We start from the raw sequence: 23,939 nt of genomic DNA, 5'->3' as shown, positions 1-23,939 counted from the left end.
ACTGAATTATGAATTAAAATATCTGAAAAATTAATTGCTAAGCATTAGCTCTTTAAAGTACAATTTTGATTAATCAAGGGTAATATGCCTTTTATGAATCATGAATAGAAATGTATCATAAAACCCACCAGGCAGGATCTTTTGCCTTACAGAAAGAGATTCAGTTATGTATAACTTGCAGTCCAACATGCTTTGATGCAGTCTCTAATCTGCTATTGGTACTGTTCATTTGTCAAACCCAATAAGAACATAAAAGATAAGAGAATGCTTTGATGCAGTTTATAAGGGTGAATGTCTCAGACACAGACTGGCAGGAAAGACTGGCACAGTCTGAAGGAAACTGATTGTTGAGTAATATCCTCAAACCCTCAGTGCTTCCTGTATCCATTCTCTTCACCAGATAACTTTGTAGCTCTTCCCTTCAAGATGTTGAATCCAGTACTCCAATCCTTGAATCTGGGCTGATCTTGTGATTTGCTTTGACCAATAGAATATGATGCAAATGATGTGTGGGGTTTTTTTGTTGTTGTTGCTGTTGTTGTGTTGTTGTTGTTTTTAATTGTGGTAAGAACACTTAACATGAGATCTACCTGCCTAAGGAATGTTTAAGGTACAATACAATAGTGTTAACTATAGGCATGTTTCTTATTTCTTTCTGAGAATCTTGCGATACCATGAATACAAGCCCAAGTTAGTCCTCTGAAGAATGAGACTACATAGATACAAGTTGAATAATCCCAGCCAAGGGCATCTGAGACAAGCCAACACTCAGCCAATCTGTCAGCTGACCCCAATTATACAGCAAGGCCAGGCAATATTAGCTTTGCCTGACCCAGATATAGTGTTGTGAGAAATAATAAATGAAAGTTGCCTTAAGTTCCTAAATTTTGGGGTGATTTGTTATGCAGAAATAGCTAACTGATATAAAGTTGCAGGATATGTCTGAGAGTCAAGTTGATAATACTCAGCATAATCTATGTTTTTTCATCCTCTCCATCTTTTTTTGTTATTTGTGTGGATTTTAAAAGTGTCTCTGCAATACAGGAGACCCAGAAATTTCCACCATTAGCTGTATTACTGCAATCTCTTACTCTCTTCAAATCCACGACTGACCCATTCCCAGGTCTATTTGATGCTAAAAGTTTAATAGTATAATAACAAAAACCCCAAACCTGGTTGATTCATAATTCTAAATATGGACTCCAACCTAAGAGTTTCTCTCATTTAGCAGCTTCAGAGATATGCCTACATCCTAAGCCAAAGCATAATTTCCAGCAAAATGATCTTTTACAGCAATGGAAAGTAATAGCTGGAGGAGAGAAAAACAAATAATGTGTCCCTAACTTGAAATTTATCCTCAATTTGGGGCTAATTTTGGCCTTTTCTGGCAAGGCATGAGGTGTCCTGGGAAATTAAGTTGCTGAATTTAAATTTCAACTGAGTCTTAAAGGAGCCTTAGAGTAGACAACATGGCAAAGCAGAAGAAGTACAGAAATATATTTTAAGCAGATGTTCCAGGATGAACAGATGCATAGACTAATGATAACAATGGCTGTTGGCAGCAAATGTGTAGCTATGGTTTAAGGTAATATGCATGGGTCAGGCAAAAGGAATGACAAAAAGTGAAGTTGCAAAACTTCTGATAGGGTGAATTTCTGTTAGAGTCTTGAAAATCATGGTAAAGGACTTAGAATTCACTTAAGCTGCAAGGTGCCTTGGAAAGCTTAGAAAATATATATATATATATATATATATATATATATATATATATAAAATTTTTTTTTTAGGGAAAGCACATTGGAACAGCAGAATGAGGACAGACACTGTCTATTTTGCTACTCAGACATTATACATGAGATATAATGAGTCTCTAGTAGTGAAATTATGATGGAGGTGGGAGTACATTCTAGATATATTTCAGTGGTAGAATCTACTTATCTGGGTGACAATTAGTAGGGAGCAATGCTTTTAGCCTGTGGGAAAATAAAGTAGGGAAATAAAGAAGAGAAATATTTAGTAAGCTGTTGGAAAAATGGGCCAGAAGTTCAAGAGAGAGAGATCAGGACTGGAGATAGAAGAGGCATAAAAATAGCAGTTACTATTTATAGCTTGTCTTTTCTGAGTCAGATAGTTGTCATGCATTATCTCATGTGATCCTCAAAATCTTCAAAGTAGAAAGTTTGCACTTTTAAAAATGTGGAGACTAAATCTGAAAGGGATTAACAAACTTGCCCAAAGTCACACAATTAGTAAGCCATAAATTTAGCAAACAGCTTAACCAAGATTTCATATTTGGAATGTTTGAATCTCATGCTTTTTCAAATACACTGTTTCTATTCTTGAGTGATAAGTGAAGAAATGGAAGCAGATAACCACATCTTATTGAAGATAATATCTGAGTTATATTCACATAAACACACAAAACCAGTATTTTTCCTTATCTACCATAGCTAAGTATTGTAGATATCACATATGAGCATATACACAAACACAAAGACAATTCTATGTTTCAGGTTTATGATTTTGATGAATTTTGTAAAATTTTAGTTTATCCTCTATTTATCATCACATAGACCATCCAGCAAGTTCTGCTATGGGTAAAATTTAAACAATGACAGTCTCATTTCAGTTTGCTTCTATGAGTTAAGCTTTATGAGAAGCATTAAATTTATACTAAATTACTTGTAACTGAGTGCAACAAAAGCTGTTACCAGTTCACCCAAAATTCATTTTCTCTTCTTCAGCCTACAGCAATTCTACATTTCCCAACCTCCCTTGTATTTAGATAGAACCATATGACTGCCTTGTAGACAGTGTTGCATGAGATAAGTGATGGGTTCTATTTCCAGACGAAGCTTAGCAAGTGTCTTCCTCTCCAGACTGTTTCTCTTTTTATTCCAGCTGGATTCTTGCAATAACAAGCCCCTTGAGGATGAGAGAGACAAATGATTTAAAGGACGTGGACTTCTGACTCACTATGTGAAGGAGCAATGAAGACAACTACATCAGATTGTATGAGTGAGGAATAAACTTCCATTGTGCTTGGGCCTTGACATTTTGGGGTATTTATTATTATGGCCTACCTATCCTAAGACACTGACATATAAATATGTATTATTATTTTATAGGGTTTAGATATTCATACACCTAACTTGAAGCAAAATTAGCTACTTACAAACATTATTTAAAATCTATCATTTTGATTTTCATCTTTCCTGATTGCCAATTTACAATTTAGTTAATTCTGAATATTGTAAAAAACGCTTAAATGAGTGTTTGTGCTGACAGAATGAAACCGTCAAAAACCTTTTTGTCTCTAATATTCCTATACGTGTAAGATGATCCTGCCTCTATGTTTATAATTAACATACTGTTTTCTTTTATTTCCATTTTATCATCTACAAAACACAAAATAAATCAAAGCATTTTGCTCATCATTACTAAGTTATTCTCAGAACTACAAGTGGTATTACAGCTTCTCATTTATGAAACTGCCTAGAAAGTAAAATTCATTGTGAGGAAATCGTGAAAGGACAAGAGAAATCTTAATAACTGAATCCTGGCATAACAAAGAAGTCCTTGAAATACTCAGACTTGAAATAATCTACTGTAATTTTCTCTGGAGCTTTTTGGTCCCAATTAAGCTTGTCTGTTGTGACTGAATTTTAATTAGTATGGATGTTTGGACTTTAGAAATTCAGAGTTTGAATTAAACTTCATAAATTCATGAGACCAAAAGAAAAAAATAACTGAATGAACTTAGAATTTTAATGAGGGCATTTGAAAATGTTGGCATTCTTTATATTATAGTGGCTATGTTACCCCAAAATACTTCTATACAACTGGTTTGGATTAACGAGTCAGTTGAATCAAATGTTCAAAAAAGTTCAAACAACAATCAAAGGCACCATTTGAGAAATTAATATTTTAGCTGAATTATTTGCTTTTTAAATTTTAAACAAATGATCAAATAGTTCCATGAAGACACAGACTTGAAGTACTTTTCAAGTTATATTTTTGATTTCCAAACAACACAATTTTGGGGAGGAGTTTTCTGAGAAGTTAATGGCTATTGCACTTCAGTTACTGGAGACTGCCAAGCTGGAAACGTGGTGAGACTGTTTCAATAGTAATTATTCTGGTTTGTTTGTTGGTTGGCTTTTTTTTTTTTTAACTACTTTATTGAGATGTGATTGACATACAAGAAACTGTATATGTTTAATGTATACAGCTTGATGAATTTGGAGATAAGTATACTTCCATAAAACTGTCTTTTCATTCATCTGCATTTTTAAGAATTGTTCAGAAAAGAGTAATGCATCAATATCACCTTTTACCATTTATGACAACATTGAGTATGCATCTCTGACAGGGAAAAACTAAAATGCCTTAAAACCAATGGTTCTTAAACTTACGTGTGTAAAACAATCATTTGGAGAGCTTGACAAAACACAATTTGCTAGGTCCCAATTCCTGAGTCTCTGATTCAATATTTCTAGTATATGTACCAAGAATTTGCATTTCTAATGAGTCCCCAGGTGATGTGCTCCTACTGGTCCAGAGTTCACTCTCTGAAAACCAACATCTTAAGTACTTAAGCCTATTTAATGCTTGAACTCTATATAATAATTTTGAAAAATCAAAAACGTGTAGAAAAACCTATATTTTATTACATCAAAAATAGGCTCCTTCTTTCTACCTGACATATGTCGTCTTTAATAAGTAGAAAGGATATATATATATGTATATGTATTTACCAAAGAGTAAAACATTCCAGATTTCTGGATTCTGGAATGCAGTTTCAAAGGGAAAGAAATTACATATATATTGATTGTACATTTATTGTACATATAAACATTTTACATTGGGTATATTATTATTGATTTCTGATTTAATTTTATTGTAGTAAGACAAAGTACTCTGTAAATTTCAATATTTTCAATTGCATTGAGATTTATATTGTGGTCCAACATATGAACTATCTTGGTAATTAGTTCATGTTCAATTTAAATACAAACTTTATAATAGCAGTTTTAGGTGCAGTGATCTGTACATGCAAATTAAGTCATAGCGATGGGTAGAGTTTTTCAGATCATATCCTTTCTGGTTTTTTGCCTATAGGTTTTATTTCAATTTCCCAGAGACAAATGATAAAATCCTTAACAATGATTGTGGATTTGTCTCTTTCTCTCTTTAGTTCTGCCTGAGTTTGCTTTATGTATATTGAGGCTCTCTTACGGGGCACATATGCATTTATTATTGTTGTATCTTCCTGTTCAACTGGCCCATTTACCATTATGAAATATCGCTCTATCTTGTGGTAAAATCTTTTTGTTTTTTAATTAAAAAGAGCCACAAAGGCTTTCTTTTGATTAAAATTTTAAGGTACATTTTTCTACTCTTTTACTTTTAACCTATCTGTGAATATATATATATATATATACACACATACACATATATATGTATATATATGTGTATGTGTATACACACACACACACACACACACTGTGTTTCTTGTAGATAGCATATAGTTATATTCTCTTTTTTATCCAGTATACGATAATTACTTCCTTTTATTGGATCATGAAGTTCACTTATATTTTATGTAATTATTGGTATGTTTGTGTTTACATCCACCATTTTTCTATTTGTTTTCAAATTGTTTTATATGCTTTAAAAAAAACTCTCCGATTTTCTCTCTTTTTCTTTTTGGCTTAACTTAATTTTTAAGATGTGTTGAGCAGGGGGGAATATGTGTTATTGCTATAAAAATCCCTATGGCACTTTTTACAGAAATAGAAAAAAAATCCTAAAATGCATATAGAACAACAAAAGACCTCAAATAGCCAAAGTAATCTCAAGAAGGAAGAACAAAGCTTCAGGCATCACACTGTCTGATTTCAAAATATATTCCAAAGATATAGTAATCAAAATAGTACGGCACACCAATAAAGACAGACCGATGGAACAGAATAAGGATCCCAGAAACAAACCCACACATATACAGTCAACTGATCTTCAACAAGGGTGCCAAGAATACACAATGGAGAAATGATAGTCTTTCAACAAACAGTGCTGAGAAAGCTGAAGGTCCCCTTGCAAAAGAATGAAATTGGACACTTATCTTACATCATACACAAAAATCAACTCAGATAAAGGATATGTAAATGCAAGTCCTGAAACTATAGAACTCCTAGAAGAAAACATAGGGGAGAAGCTCTTGATATTAGTCTTGTCAATGATTTCTTGGACATGAAAGCAAAAGCATATGCAAGAAAAGCAAAGATACAAAAGTGGGACTATATCAAACTAAAAACCTTCTGCACAGCAAAGGAAATAATCAACAGAATGAAAAGGCAACCTACAGAATGGGAGAAAAAAAAAATCAAGCCATATATCTGATAAGAGGTTAATATCCAAAATACATAAGAAACTCCTAAATTCAACAGCAAAAAACCAAATGGATGAAGCCCTTGAATAGACATTTTTCCAAAGAAGACATATGAATGGCCACCAAGTACATGAAAAGGTGCTCAACATTACTAATTATGAGGGAAATACAAATCAAAACCACAGTGACATACCACTTCACACCTATTATCAAAAAGACAAGAGACAACAAGTGCTGGTGGAGAAAGGGAACTCTTGTACACTGTTGGTAGGAATGTAAACTGGAACATCCACTATGGAAAACTTTGAAAGCTCCTCAAAAAAATTAAAAATAGAACTACTGTATGATGCAGCAATTCTACTTCTGTGTTGGTGGAAAAAGTTAACCTATTTTTTAATACTCAACTTGCTTCTTCCATTTTTTTTCTATAATTATCTTTATATAGTTTAGTGTTTAGTCTAAAGGTTGCATAATTACATTTTCATTTTCAACACATTTGGAAAATTTGAAATCACTGCTTCTTCAATTTTTTTTTCTTTTTTTTTTTTTTTTTTGCGGTACACGGGCCTCTCACTGTTGTGGCCTCTCCCGTTGTGGAGCACAGGCTCCAGACGCACAGGCTCAGCGGCCATGGCTCAAGGGCCCAGCTGCTCCACGGCATGTGGGATCTTCCCGGACCAGGGCACGAACCCGTGTCCCCTGCACCGGCAGGTGGACTCTCAACCACTGTGCCACCAGGGAAGCCCTGCTTCTTCAATTTTTAAACCGTATTCTCTCCCTTCTTTCTAAGATCCCAGATACATAACTACTATCGTACTAGAGACTTTCTTATAATTCCTGATATTTTCTCATAACTCACTAAAACTACCATTTTTTATTTCAAATCTTGTTTTTCTCTCTGTATTTCTGTTGCTAAATTCTTCATGTTCACTGATCTTTTCTTCTTCAGTGACTAATCTTCTAGACACATCCAATAAAATTTTTATTTAAAATATTGTATTTTTCACTTACAGATTTTCCATTTGGCTCTTTTACCACTTTGATTTTTCTCCTGTGAGTCCTCATCTTCACTTCTTAAGACCATCTGTTCTACTATGTCCTTAAATGTATTTATAATAGTTCCTTAAAACTCTTCTCTATTTCTAATACCTGGATTTGAATTATGTTTTCTTTCTTTAAAGTGTTTTTGTTCTTTGTTTGTTTGTTTTTCCCTAACAAGCAGTAACTGTACAGAAGCTTTTCTGGACAATTTTCGAGTTTAAATTTAGTCTTTGTTTAGGAGGGTTTAGAGAAGATTTTACCATGTGATGTGGTCCATGGTTTTAAGGTGTGATCTGCCTGTAGTCTCAAAAGAATACTTCAGTATTATTGAGGCATCCCCTCTCAGATGAATCAGAATGCCAAAGTCTCCAGCTCTATGTGGACACTGTATTCTGTAGAAGATATGTCCTGTTTGGCTTTGTGAAGTTTCTCCCTGAGCATAAAGACAGCAGCCCTTGGTCAATGATCCTTCAGGAATCCCAACGCACACAGCTCCCTCCTTCTGATGCACTGTCCTACAAGTTCCAACAGTAATACTGTCCTTGAAATCTGCTCTCTGCCTTCTCTGCCCAGCAGTACCACCATGCTCTCTTTAGGCTTCACCTTCCTGAGTCAAATTTGGGAAACTGTCCCTAAGTAGAGAGATGGGGTAAGTGTGGGGCTTATCTCGTGTTTCTTTTTCTATTTTTTGCATTTCCAGAATGTCATTTTCCTCTATGGTATCTCTGAGTATGCTCTTAAGATACAGATTAAAATTCAAGTTCAAAGACAAATTTTCTAAAATCTTTTTTACAATCAAGAAAAACCTTATCACAGTTTTCTCTAGCCATAATTATTCTGTTTATTTTATTTAAGCCATTATATAGTCTTTATAATTTACATAATTAACATTAATTCTTTAGTTAAAAACGTGGCTTTGGTGTTTACGATGTAATTTATTTATTTATTTTTTATTTATCTATTTTTTGCGGTATGTGGGCCTCTCACTGTTGTGGCTTCTCTGGACGCGCAGGCTCAGCGGCCATGGCTCACGGGCCTAGCCGCTCCGCGGCATGTGGGATCTTCCCAGACTAGGGCAAGAACCCGTGTCCCCTGCATCGGCAGGCAGACTCTCAACCACTGCGCCACCAGGGAAACCCTGTAGTTTATTTTTAAAGTGTATCTTCTAAACTTCATTTTTTTCTTTTATTTTCTCCTTTGAATTTAAATTTCACATTCTTAAACTCACATTTTTAGTTTTCTTCCTATTATTACTTGACAAATAATAACAACTATGGACACTAATATGTATCAAGAAGTAATTATAACCCAGATGTTTTACTGATTTTAGGTATACATTCTTTAATATACACCATGCACATTTAGGTTATTACTCTATGTATTTTGAAGATTATGAAGAAATAATGTAATAACATTATAATATAATAATGTAAATGTTGCTTTAATGTGCTCAGGTCTTTGCAAAAGTAAGTTATTTTAACTGCAAAATAAGTATTTTTTAAATTGATACTTTTATTAAAGCTTCAAACATATGTAACACTATATTTTAATATTTTAGCCCCAAGTAGAAGATAAATCTATTTGAAGTAGTTTGGAAAGAAACATAGAGTAAAACAAGATAAAAATAAATATGGAAATCAGAGGCTCAGAAGATTGGAACAGGAAAAAAGCTGAAACATGTTTCATCGATTTCTTTCTGGCTCTATGTATTGATATATTTTAAAGTTGTGCTTAAGGGTGATGTGATCTGTCCATTTGTGATTCAAATGGTGGAGGAAACATGGAAAATTTTAGATTTCTTAGAAAGGAAAGTGCATATATGTTTATTTTATAGGTAACTAAATGTACATGCACATTTATTTCCTGGTTTGTTACACCTTCATTAAGAAACATGTCCCTAATTCGTAGCATTGGTCATTTCCTTTCCTTTTAATCTGTCAGAAAAAACAAGTATTGGATTTTCATTCTATTAAATTTACCTTAGATCAGGATGACTTTTTAATGCTTAAGTTGCTTAGTAGTTGTTGCTTTCAGTCATGCATGATTATTTTATTCATAATGTTAGTCATTGTCTCATAATACCTAGCACACATGCTGAGAAATATTCATTAACCAGTGCATAATTTGTGGCTTCTGAAGAAATCTGTTGCAGAAATCTCCGCATTGGAAAAATAAAATCAAAATAAGACTATTAGACTCCAAAAAAAAGTTCTCTTTTCAAAGTTGTGTTATTTTCCTTTGTGAAATCAGTATTTTTTGTCACAGGGTAACTATTCTATTAAAGGATATTGATCAACATATGCTTACTGCAACGTAGAAAGGCTACATATTAAAGATGAGCTACCCTTAATACGGTACTATAAAACATTAAAATCTTGTTTTTCAATAATGTGTGCACTCGGGTGAAAATGGGAGACAGCAACACCATCACCACAGATGCAGCTGCACATCAGCTAGAAAGTGGATATAGGACAGATTTTTCTATTGGGATCTATCTGCAATTCAGAGTGCAGTTAATTATAATTACATAAATAAGCCTTATTCTAACTCTGGGTAGGATAAGTCATCCAAGAAAAAATATGGTTTAAATAACATAATTTCAATCAAAAGCTTGCAAACAATATTCATGATAACAATAAGCTGGTTAAGCTACACTTTACTAAATTTCATCCTGTCTAAAGGATGATATGTTGTGGTTTCCAAAATATAATTTCATTTCTAATAAATACCCATTGGCAAGACATTTGGGAAGTAATAAACTATTTACTGTATAATATACTCCATTAAGAATCATCAGAAAATCTAGATATAGTCCAGTAAAATGGAGTGTTCTAAAGTGATGCAATGTGGAAAATTAAGCAGGCATTTTATGCCATAGAAAATAACTTTCATGGAAATATACAGATGATTTACCAGAAATATTTTATTGGAAGCAAAATACTTTTTCTGGTTCTCACCTTTTTATTCTACCCTGAATCTAGTGATGAATTCCTTGTAGTGGTCAAAATACTATGTTTTGACACCTATCTAGGTCTTTGCAAATGTGATCATGTTATTTGGAATCCTTTGGCTTCTCTTTGCTCTAACACTCCCTACATCCCTACAGAAGTGTGTACAAACAACTCTTTCAGTCTTCAGGGATCTTCTCAGAGAAATCACCTCCTAATGCCAATATTAAGCATAGTCATTCTTCCTATGTGCTTCCATGGTATCTTTTTCACACCTTGATCACAGTACTTTAGCATATTCAATTGTAATTCTCTCTCTCTTCCAAACTAAATAGTAATCCATCTATGTGTACTGCTGACTACCTGCCTAGTAGCATGCCTAGTACATATCAAGAACTCCCTTAGGCATATATTGCATTAAACTAGAAATTTTTGATTAATCTCCATCCACACGTGTTTTATTCTTATTTATTTTAATCTAGGGAACAGTAACAATTTTACATATTAGATGCATATCATTATTGCATCCATTTTGTATTCTGTAGTCATGTAGCTATTAGCTATAATAATAGCTAACTTTATCAACAATGTGCTCTGTGACAGGTACTGTGATTAGTGCTTCACATGGATTAATGTATTTGATTATCACATCAAAAATGATCTGTTAAGTAGGAAAATGAATTATACCAAGTTGGTAAAAAAAAAATCAGAGTTGACCCATATCAAAATCTAAAAATTCCATGGTAAAAATTCTAAGCTAATTCTTTCTGAATCTGATGACCTATTTCTTTTTTTTTTTTTTTTTTTTTTTTTTTTGCGGAGCACAGGCTCTGGACGCGCAGGCTCGGCGGCCATGGCTCACGGGCCCAGCTGCTCCGTGGCATGTGGGATCTTCCTGTGCCGGGGCACGAACCCGTGCCCCCTGCATCGGCAGGCGGACTCTCAACCACTGTGCCACCAGGGAAGCCCCAGTGATGACCTATTTCTTAACCACTACAGTTGAACAGTTCTGTATCTCTTCTCTCTCTCTCCTTCCTTCCCTTCTTGTTTTTCTCTTAGTTTATCTGTTTTTACTATGTCTCTCATCCCTGACTTGTACTGAACACTGAATGAATTGAACTGCTGATCAATAATCTCAAGAATAAGTCTTTCCGTTTGAGAATATGCAAAACTTTGAAGCAAAGAACAGCACACATGTTTAACAACAGCACTTTGGGAACAAGAGAAATAAAACATCAACAATGGCTTTAATCTTGTGTGGATAAAAGCAATGTATAACATTTCAATAGTCTGGGGTTCACTTTCTTGCCAACTCAAAGCACAGCTGGATACAGCTAATGAATGGGAAATAATAAATTGGAAAAAAAATGTTCCTGATACTTGTAAAGATGTCATAAAATCTATGGACTAAAATTCTTGTACTTTACTGATAAGATATTTCTTCAGCCTGTAAAGAAAGGCACACGCCAAATGGTAGGTTTTATTCATTGCACAAGCACATATAGCAATTCAGTTGAATAACTGGCAAGCTAAAACCTGTCTGATGATATCAGAGCTACTTATATATCTTACTTCCATCCTCTATGTCTTTGTTGTCTAGAAAAATTTCTCCTTTAATATTAGGTTATGATCACTTAGAGTCTGGTTGAATGAATAATGGCAATAGTGATATTTGTCAAATCTTCACCATTGAAACATGCTTTGAAACATAATGCAATTAGAATAGTTAGGTTTTCAAAAACCACCCTAAACAAAAAACTTACATGGGTCTTATATAAGATTATACATAATATTGAGGAGAAATTTATTGAGATGATCACCTGAATTTATTGCACCTCCTTTCCATAAAATCCATATAAATGGTTTGAATGTTTCTATATCATATATCCTTATATAATAAAATTATATTTTAATAAAACGTTAAAACATATCATTTGAAATAAAATTATGAAGAAGAATTAGATGACATATCAGTTTTTCATTTGTTTCTGTAAATGGAAGGAGCATTTAGTATGATAAAGGTTGCTGCTTCACCAAAAAAGCAAGCCAATGTCTGCAGTTTCAGAGCTCTCCAAATAAAAGATGGAAAGATAAAAAGAAGTAACACCTGATTCTCAAAATACACAGTATGAGAGTTGCACAGCAATTAGTTATCTAGAACTAATATGTGCTATGAGGTTAGGATTTTTTTGAGTGTTAGCAATGGCTCAATTTAACTGGTACCTGTGAGGAAATATTGATAATTTGAGATATATGAAAGGGGGGCCTCTTTAACTAGTGGTAACTATATGTGGAGTTGCTGTAAATCTGCCTCAGTGAAGGCAGGAAATGGGTGGAATTGGGGTTTTGTAGGCAGGAAACAGGGAGAGAGGGGTGGCAGGTGAAGGAAGGCAAATGTCTTTTTTTTTTTTTTTTCTTTTTTACTACTGCTAAGAGAATTCTCCCAATGAAACACTCCCAGACTGAGTCTGTTTCATCAACAAAGAATAGAGAATTTAAAAAATGCAAATGATTCCATTACTCAAAGTATACATTTTGCCATAGTTGGAAAGATGTAACCTCAATTACTTTTTTGGAGACATAAACTACTTTTCCTTTTTCTTTTTTTTCTCCTTTATCTTAGGGGTTGTTGTGTGTCTGTCTCAGCCTATCTATAACGAATGATGTGGCTGGACCAGCCCATGTGGTTCTTACTATGAACCATCAGGAAACTTTGGGTGTGGGGGGAAGGTTTACTATTTATAAGTCCTGGAAGTTACATGACACACCTGCGGCAACACAGTAAGCTCAAGTGTTGAGGGTGGGTAGTGAAGGCCTGAGGTTCTGCTTTTATGGGGGTCAAGGATGGGGTGTAGGGTTTCTAGGACTGATTCTTTATTTGGTGAATTTAAAACATAATAGAGGGAATTTAAAGGAGAGAAGAGGAAAATAAAAGAAGCAAGTAGCAGCCCTAAGGGTCAGTTATCCAAGGAGCATGAGGGTAGGGGGCAGTCTGGCTCTGTATCTATTCCTGTGGCTGGCAACGTGTTTACTTGGGATAGCCACCCTTCTTTGAAGTAGATGTCTTGGCAATCAAAGCTTAAGTCCGGCACTTGAATTACAAAAAAGGAGAAACCAATTGTCAGAGTTTACACTACACGGGGCAACTCTTCTGAACTACTTTCTATATGGAAGACATTATTTCCAAATGGGCTTTTAACATTCTTTTTTAAAGCCTTGTTCCCTATAAGATTATAAACTCCTTGATTTTAAGTATTGAGTCACATTGCCATCTTTTTTAGAAAACAACTCAAGATGATACACTATAGATATCCAACACCTATTTTTTTGTTATAATGAGGAAGTTTTTAACAATGAAACAGTGTTGTTAACATTAGTGAAGTCATGAATTTTTTGACTATCTTTTAATGTGCTACTTAATGGTGTATGGGTATTTTCTCTAGATGTGTAAATAGGCATTTTCCTCTGTGACAATTTTGTTGCATCTTATATTTACTTAAATCAAGACAAAATTATATGAAAAAACAACAACACAGAGACTGTATCCAGATTGTGGTTTTGAGATGAGGAAAATGTTGCAATGAGTTATATAATTTGTCAGTTACAAAACTTTTTCTGTGAGAAAATAGTGATCCATCTCAGTGAAATGTGCCAAGTGAGACCATTTCCAGCAATAACCATTAAGACTCAGAACAGAAAAGCTAGAGTACACCAAACAGAAAGAGAGATTGACTCACTAAAACCAAATTCTCCTTCCTCCATAGGATACCCTTGAACATTCTCCTTAATATGGAAAATCCTGGCTGACATTTGCAAGAACCATTTATAACTCAGATCCTGGATGAACTGCAGAAAATGATGGGTGCTACATGCACAACAGAAGTTTTAGGCTTTTTTGTGATTTTTCTCAGAAAAGATTTTCAAATAAACATCTCTAACACAATTTGCTATTATATCTACGTATGAATTGTTTTAGAATTTTGAAAACCATTATCATGTTTTTTTCTAAATTAGTCCTAATTTGCATTTTTATTTGACAAATATCATGATTAAAACAGAGTTTTATGAATTGTGTCTGGTTAGCCAGTACTACTGACATTTTACATTTTTTAACATTGAAAATTCATAAAAATATGTTTTCAAAATGTATATCAGACCAAAGGGGTACCTGACACATAAGGAATTGTATTATGTGAAAGATAACTTATTCACTTAGGTCAATTATCTAATGTTACTTGGTGATGTTGTTGCAGTCTATTTCATACATGTTGAATTATTTTTCTTAATAATTGTAATTATAAATCATTTATTATATTTTTTCAGTTCCCTAGTACTTAAAGGAGCTGTTGGCCTCTAACTAAAACTCCTATTATAATAATCTGACAGGAGGCATTTCTATTGTTTCAAGGTTTACTAAGCAGTTCATTAGTAATTATATCAAATGATATAAGCCATTTGATTTGTCAACAAAAATTCATAAACAAAGATTTTATATTTGTTTTAAAATATTCCAAAGTAAACTTTAGGGGATGTTTGTAAAGATTATATATAAATGCTTTAATATAAGTAGAAAATGTCTTCAAAAATAACATTTACGATTATGATGGGATCTACATAAGTCATTATCTAATAAAGAACTATATACCAACTATAAAATTGAGCTAATAAATTAAATTTTTTATTCTAGGAGGATCATCTACATTGAATGCTTTATCCCATACTTCATTTGTTTGTGTAATATAATTTGATTCCATTTACAAAGCATGACACAAGTTAACATTCACTTAATATATTAATACTGATTTATTTCCAATAACACCCTTCCATTTTAGGCAAGGTAACTGATTTATAGTCAAAACTGACACTAATTTGAAAGTGAAAGACTACTAATAATAAATAGTAAGTTATCGAAAACAGAACCAGTGTTGCTCTGGAACTGGCTTTTATTGGCTTGGATGAGCTGATTGTTAAAAAGAAATTTTGTGAGCCAGATGTTAAAAACAGCTTGAAATTGGTCACCACGATAGCAGTATTTTCACCATGAAAATCAGCGAATGCTCTAAATTAAGACCTGTCCCTCCCTAGCAATTGTTCAATACATAGTAGCATTATCACTGACCCGGAACTTTTTGAGGATGAAAAGGTTTACATTTAATAATCATGTCAAAACACAGGGTAAACCAAGACTGCTCCAGGTAACTGAACCATATGGTGATTTTCATTGTGGTTCACAGTTGAGGTGTTCATTATTAAGCTAATGACCAAAGAAACATAAATGATGCATGGTAGGGGCTTACTAATGCCCTCAAAGCTATTCTTTACTCCACACATGAAATGATATTTTAATGTGGTATAGTCTCCTGACCTAAACAATTTGAAGTCATCCCACGCCCACTAGGATGAAATCCAATATGCATAATATGAATTTTACTAAGCAAAATTGATCTGCTGCCTGATTATATCCTTGTCCTTATTCTTATGTATTATGTACTCCTTTTCCCTCAGGAATTTGGACATGCTTATCCTTCTGCCTGAAATTGTCTTTAATTCATTTCAGTAGCTAACTCCTACCCATTCTTTCAGGCTAGAACTTTGTCTCTAGAGTAATCCTTTCCTGTGACCTGGTTTGCATTTTCTGTTCCACATTTCTGCATCAAATCTGGAAATTTCTTCCACTTCTACTTTGTTGATTCTTTATCAATATCCTTGTGTGTTCTATATCCTACCCAGTCTTGAAAAATTGCAGCCTCTGGGGTAATTCATGGGAATATATCCCCCTAATGAAGGTTATCTTATATCCAGGTTTGCAGCCTTAAATACCAACTTTAGTTTTGTTTTTTGTTTTTTTTAATTTATTTATTTTTGGCTGCGTTGGGTCTTCGTTGCTGTGTGCAGGCTTTCTCTAGTTGAGGCGCGCGGGGGCTACTCTTCGTTGCAGCATGCAGGCTTCTCATTGCAGTGGTTTCTCTTGTTGTGGAGCATGGGCTCTAGACACATGGGCTTCAGCAGCTGTGACACGCAGGCTCAGTAGTTGTGTCTCGTGGGCTCTAGAGCGCAGGCTCAGTAGTTGTGGTGCATGGGCTTGGTTGCTGCGCGGCACGTGGGATCTTCCTGGACCAGGGATCAAACCCGTGTCTCCTGCATTGGCAGGTGTATTCTTAACAACTGCGCCACCAGGGAAGTCCCCCACTTTATGTTGATTACTCCAAAATGCATATCTTCAGATCCAACACCTCTTCTGAATTCAAAACCCATATATCTAAATAGTAAATTTAACATTTTAAAATGTATAACTAATGGAGCTGGAATGTCATGATTGAATTCGTGCTACCTGTAACTAACTGTTCCCTTCTGATTTCCCTGATATCAGGAAATGATACCGACAACCCAGGATCTCAAGCCAACAACCTACGAGTTAGCTTTGATTCTTTATCTTTTCATTCCACACATACTCTCCACCAGTGATTCTACCAACATACCACAAATCTTTTACTCTTCTCCATATTCAGCAATTATCAGCCTAACAAAAACCACCCAAATTTACAGTTTAAGCCCCTGGAACATTGGACTGTATCCCTAACTGCTCTGCATGTTTCCATCTTGTCCACCCCCTCTCCCCACTATCCATTCTACAAAATGGAGAATTTCTTTTTGAAATACAAATTTCCTTTCTGATTATATTTAATTATTATTAAAATCTTCAAATAACTTTTTCATTTACTTATAATAAAATCTGAACTCCTTAATTGGAAAACATGATTTGTTTTCCTCCTATTTATTCCATATCACTTCCTACAACAAACTCTCTGCTTTATATTTTTATGTTACAGCTGTACACACCTTCTTTCTGCTTCTTATGCATAAGAGGGCTTGTTTGCACTTATGTCTTTCCAATATGTAACACTTCTACTCCAAATTATCTTCCCTAATTCTTCATACAGTTGATTTATGCCATAATTCAGGTCTCAACTTAGATATCAAGTGTATTAGTTCCCTGTAAGCTACTGTAATAAAGTACCACAAACTGGGTGGCTTAAAATAACAGCAAATTATTGTTTCACAGTTCTGGATTCTAGAAGTCCAAAATCAAGGTGCTGGCAAGAATTGGTTCCTTCTGAGGGCTATGAGAAAGACTCTATCCCCTGCCTCTCTTCCAGCTTCTGGTGATGGACAGGAGAACCTATTCTGCACTTTGTAGATGCATCACTCTAATGGCCTCTGTCTCCACATGGCATTCTCCCTCTTTGTCTCTGGGTAAATTTTCCTTTTGTTATAAGGATATTAGTCATATTGGATTAGGACCCTAATGATCTCATCTTAGCTTGTTTACATCTTCAAAGACCCTCTTTTCAAAAAGACCACAAGATGCAGGGGTTAGACCTTCAACATATCTTTTTGGAGAACACAATTCAGCCCATAACATCACCTCTTCTGAGTATGCTTCATGTAAAACTCACTGTAATGCAGTATCTATCTTTCATCAAAGTACTTGCCATTACTTGATATTTTTGTGTTTATTTAAGTAATGGTCTATTGTATGCCTTTCCCAAATAAAGAAAAAATTCCACGAGGGAGTGACCTCATCCGTTTTTGCTCTTGCTGATTTTCCTAGAGGTGTAACTAGAAGAGGACACAGCATACAGTAAGAACTTAATACAGATTTGGTGTATGTGTATATGAATTAATATTGAATTTATTATAATATCTGTTTATCACCTAATATTATAGTTATAATATTTGTTATAATATTACTGTTTATCATAATGTCTGAAATATTATGTGTACCATTTAATTTTGCCTTAATCAAGGCTTTATACTTAATGACTAGTCAAGGTTATAGTGAGGTTTCTTTTAATCCAATAGAACATAAGTGCAATCCAAGAGTGAGTCTTTCTCCATTACATTAATGTAGCACAAAATCTGATTTTTGGCAGTGTTCCCAGGGAATCAAGGTTAGAAAGTCATCTTGTCCTCTACATTTGAATATAATGGAGGAACCCGAATCATAGTGATATATTGTAAAGTTACTGAGAGGAGTTGACCTCATTTTGAAAAACACTTGATTATTTCCACTGACAGGTGCCATCTATAGAAAGAATCATCACTATATTAATTTTAAAAGAAGATAAACGATGGAATAAAAATTAGAGCTACTACAAATCTATAAGTAACGAATAAAAATAATAATCAAACAGGATGTTACTGAAGCAAAAATTTAAGGTTATTGTGTATAGTAACATAAGCTAAGATATAGAACTTAATTTTTTGAATTATATTATTTTTATAATCTATATTTCTAAAAGAAACGTGAAATCTAAATATATTAGAAACTGGCCTACACATAGTGGTTAGATTCTCAAGGTTTTCAAATGTTTGCATATTCCAGAACTAGCAAGTCCATTCATGATAATTAGAAGATTGATTGGTCTTTCAGGCCAGTATTATGCAAAATATTGAATTGTAATGTAATGTATAAAAGGTGCCAATTCTTAACGTAATTTAGAAAAATTAACATTTTCCTAATCTAATTTTAGGGAATTAAAAAAATCAATTAAACTTAGAAGAAATTCACTAGAGGAGAAAAAATATTTCATTAGCTTTTGAGAAAAAGGGACTATGAGTTTTCCCTTACAGTATATACAGTATAGGCAGTATATTCTCAACTAAGTTTCAGAATTTAAAATTGATGAAGAAACAGAAAAACCTAGAAGGGTAAAAAGGATATTTTGCTTCTGACTATTCAGTAAAATAAAGTTTAGATTTTAATTGCAATAGAAGTTAATTTTATTAATTTCCCAACTTTAGCACTGTTTATATTTTGGCAGGATAATTGTTGTAGGGGAGCTATCCTTTATATGGTGGGATGTTTAGCTGTATCCCTGGCCTCTACCTGCTAGTTGTCAGTAGTGCAATCTCACCCCCATTTTTGGAGACAACCAAAAATGTCTCCAGGTATTGTCAAATGTCTATGTGAGTGGGGTTTGGGAGGTAGAGAGATTCTTACTGTTGAGAACTACTGCATTAGAACAAAGAAACAAACAAACAAATTATTCCCACCATACTGGATTTGTGGTACAGAGACTTACACATGTTCTGATATTTAAGTAGGAAAAAACAGTCCTTTGAAGAGTTAGAGTTCAAATCTACAAATGAACGTATCTACAAAACAGAAATAGAGTTACAGATGTAGAAATAAACTTATGGTTACCAGGGAATAAGGGGGGGGGTGTAAACAGGAAGATTGGAATTTATGTATATACACTACATAAAATAGATAACTAATAAAGACCTACTGAATAGCATAGGAAACCTTACTCAGTACTCCATAATGGCCTATGTTGGAAAATAATCTAAAAGAGTGGATATATGGGTATATATAACATTCACTTTGCTGTACACCTGAAACTAACACAACACTGTAAATCAATTATACTCCAATAAAAATTAAAAAACAAATTTAAGTCTACATTAATCATGGGGTAATGTAAATACATTTACTTAGCTAGATGGGTAAAGATCTCCAAACAGATAATGTATTGCTATATATATATATATATATATATATATATATATATATATATACACACACACACAATGTATATATATATTTATATGTTTTAAAATATATATGTACACATATAACAGTGAAAGTGCTCAGGAAACTGACCAAAGGAATGTCCAAATTTTACTTTGGGAATATATCCACAACCCAGAATACATGGAAAAATAAGGTTTCTCCTGAACTTGGACTTACAATTAAAAGTAACATCACCAAAGGGAATGATAAGCTATTATGAGGAACAGACTTTGGACCACACTGATATGATTAATACTCTTAGAATTTAAGATTAAAAACTCAAAAAAGGAATATACAATAAATGTGTTTTAAGGAATTAAAACAATGAAATAATGAATGAGGGAAAAAATAAAAGCATATGACACCATGAAACAAGCATAGATAGATTTGAAAAAAGGGCAACATGACTGTACTAGAAATTAAACATTTTAATGTGATTAAAATTTTTATAGATTGATTATATATCTGATTATATTTGGTTCAACATAGAATCAATAAACTGGCAGAAACGTCTGAGGAAATTTCTGGGAATGCATCACAAAAATGTAAAGCAATGGAAAATGTCAGAGAAATTATGAGACAAAGAGGACATAACATACATGTGCAATCTACATGTAACAGAACGGATAATTAAGAAGAATTAAAATAGGGAATCTTAAGAAGAATACAAAGGGAATTTAAGATTCCACATTTGAAGGAATATTGTCTTAAAAATTCATGAGAAATGAAGAGAGATATAAGTCCTAAAACCGAAAAATATTGAGGTGAGAGTGGAATAAATCAAAACTACTCTAATCTTAGGCACATAATTGATACTCTAACACACCAAATAGAGAGAGACTCAAAAAGAATCATTGATTATGTGTAAAGGGAAAACAATTAGAATTCTGGCTGCAGAATTATCACAATTATTAATATAGACCAGAACACACAGAAGTCTACAATAAATTTATAAATTGCTCAATACCACATATTGTTCAAAGTTCATAGCAGATGTTATACTAATGCTCCTCACCCATATGATTATTTTTCACATAATAATTAACTGCTATTTATTTTTAAACCATCATTATTTATCATTTATAATCAATGCTTATTTATGTTTAGCCATGTTTATCAATTTTCTTATGACAATCAACTTACATTTCTCTACTGAGCTATAATATCCAAGTTAAGAAAAAAAATAAAAAATCAGAGACCAAAATATTACCCCATCAAAAACCCTTACTAACAAAATAATTGTAAAACAAATTTCTTGGGGAGAAATTAAATCCATTGGGACCAATAAAATTGGTAAAAATAGGGCTTCCCTGGTGGCGCAGTGGTTGAGAGTCTGCCTGCCGATGCAGGGGACACGGGTTCGTGCCCCGGTCCGGGAAGATCCCACATGCCACGGAGCGGCTGGGCCCGTGAGCCATGGTCGCTGAGCCTGCGCATCCGGAGCCTGTGCTCTGCAACGGGAGAGGCCACAACAGTGAGAGGCCCACACACCGCAAAAAAAAAAAAAAAGGTAAAAATATAGGTTGAAGGCTCCCTTTTGAGTTCCTTATGTAATTTTGAGAGAATAGAGGACTGATGCACTTCACAAATGCTCTATTTGTGAAAAATAAAAAATTTGAAATCTCCTACTATGATTGTGGATTTGCTTATATCTCCTTAAATTTACTTACTATCATTTTAATAGGATTGTTTTTTTTCTATTGTGTTTATGATTGTATGAGTTCTTAATATACTTTGGATATTAGATCCTTTCCAGATATATGATTTGCAAATGTTTTTCCCATTGTCTAGCTTGCCTTTTCATTTTGTTGATGGTTCCTTTTGCTGTGCAGAAGCTTTTTATCAATAGTTTGATGTAGTCTGACGTGTCAGTTTTTGATTTTGTTGCTTGTGGTTTTGACGTCATACCCATAAAAACATTGGATTATCCTATTTTAGAATTTCTTCAGGTGACAAAATTGAAAAAAAGAAATAAAAAGGATAAAAGTAATAAAGAGAAACAGACATACAAACCATAAAGCAAAAGAAAACTGGTGCAAAATGTTAAAATCAGAAACATGGAATTTTAAGAGGCAAAGAATTATTAAGGATATGTTGATTCACTACATAATGATAGGCTACAGTAGTAAGACCAAATCAAGATGAAATTATAGGCTTAAAACTGCATATACTACTATATTAACATCATAGTGTCAAACATTTGTGGTTGGTCCTAGGATATTGGTGTCTACCTGAATATAATTTTTTCCACATGCCATTTCAAAAGGAGTAAGATAAAAAAGCAACTCAAATTGGATTAAAGACTTGAACATGAGACCTGAAACCATAAAACTTCTATATGAAAATATAGGGAGTAAGCTCCTTGACATTGGCCTTGGCAATGATGCTTTTTGGATTTGACACAGATAGTAAAGGAAACAAGCAAAAATAAACAAGTGGGGCTACTTCTCAGTTATATCTCAGTAAAGCTGGAAAAATAAAATAAATGGGCAATTCAGGACTCTATATAGTTGATAAATACAAAGGCGGAGAATCTTTTGACTACATACATTTAATCTAAAAGCATAAAAATTGCTACAAACAAACCTTCCCCTCATCTGCAAATGTGTACTTAAGAGGTGTGGGTATAGAAATCCTAAACCTGTTTTGTGTATACTGAGGGTTTGAATATATGTGTAAATGTATTATGTTGGGAGAAAGATCTCTCACTGTGGAAAACTTAAATAAAATATACAGTGGGAAGCTTAGCAAGAATCCTCTAATTGGTTGGTATTGGGAAAATCAGTTTAATCTCATGATTAAACACACACAAGCACACAATTTATTTGCTCTATCTGTTGAAAGGATCTAGAAACAGTGATGTCCCAGTAGCAATAAGCACACATATCTCCGATATTTTTATAAAAATATTGTTCTCCACCCAAAGGATGTAGGCCATTTGTAAAAATAACTGCAGGGCTTGGAAGGGAAGTACAAGATGAGTCTAAAACATTTTGCTGTGCTAGAAATAAAGAAGTGCTCCAAAATTAATGTGGGCCTGACAAAAGAACCAAATTGAAGAGGCTTCCATTGGCTAAATCTGGGATAATTTAAGAATATAGCTTGGCCATTTCTTGCTTATGTGGTCCAAGTGACATGATGTTACCAATGTACTGGCTCAAAGTGATACTATCTTCATTTAACGAACAAATCTGACTCCTGCAGAAATGCTCAGACACCTTAGAATTATATTATGAAAAGGGGCAAGAGGGCTTCCCTGGCGGTGCAGTGGTTGAGACTCCGCCTGCCGATGCAGGGGACACGGGTTCGTGCCCCAGTCCGGGAAGATCCCACATGCCGTGGAGCGGCTGTGCCCGTGAGCCATGGCCGCTGAGCTGCGAATCCGGAGCCTGTGCTCCGCAACGGGAGAGGCCACAACAGTGAGAGGCCCGCGTACCGCAAAAACAAACAAACAAACAAAGGGGCAAGAAAATTAACATCAGTCCTGGGGTAATACTGTAAATGTACATTGATACATGTTCCAAATGAATGCAGACCACTTCTGGGCCTCGGTACACACAGAAATGAAAAAAATGCATTCATAAAATAAATTGATGCCCACCATATAACTCATACCATGTGAACTGTTTAAGAATAGGTATCAACGGCACAACGGCTGCAATCAGGGCTGCCATGTGGTTGAATTTGTAGGAGTTTACTGTCATCTTTAAGTAACAGCCAGAGTTGTTCATCAAATGGAATATGATAGAACAACACCTGTACTGTTTGTTGTATCCTGTAGGTTTTCAAGAGTGGCACTAGTCTCTGCCATACCCCCAGCATACAATATTATTTTTTATCAACTATTTAGCCATGGGTGGGGACAATTTCAGAGGCTTCCATTTGACTATTTACAGTACAATAACCCTTATCTCACGAGGTAAACTGTCAGTGTGGGAGTGAGACAAATTTCCATTACTTGTTCATTTCAAGTACAAGCATA

Source organism: Monodon monoceros, unplaced genomic scaffold, assembly GCF_005190385.1.
Source record: "Monodon monoceros isolate NGI ecotype Baffin Bay Population unplaced genomic scaffold, NGI_Narwhal_1 Super_Scaffold_8, whole genome shotgun sequence".
NCBI classification, from domain to species: domain Eukaryota; kingdom Metazoa; phylum Chordata; class Mammalia; order Artiodactyla; family Monodontidae; genus Monodon; species Monodon monoceros.
The sequence above is the reverse complement of the archived record's forward strand: the minus strand, read 5'-3'. Positions refer to the sequence as shown.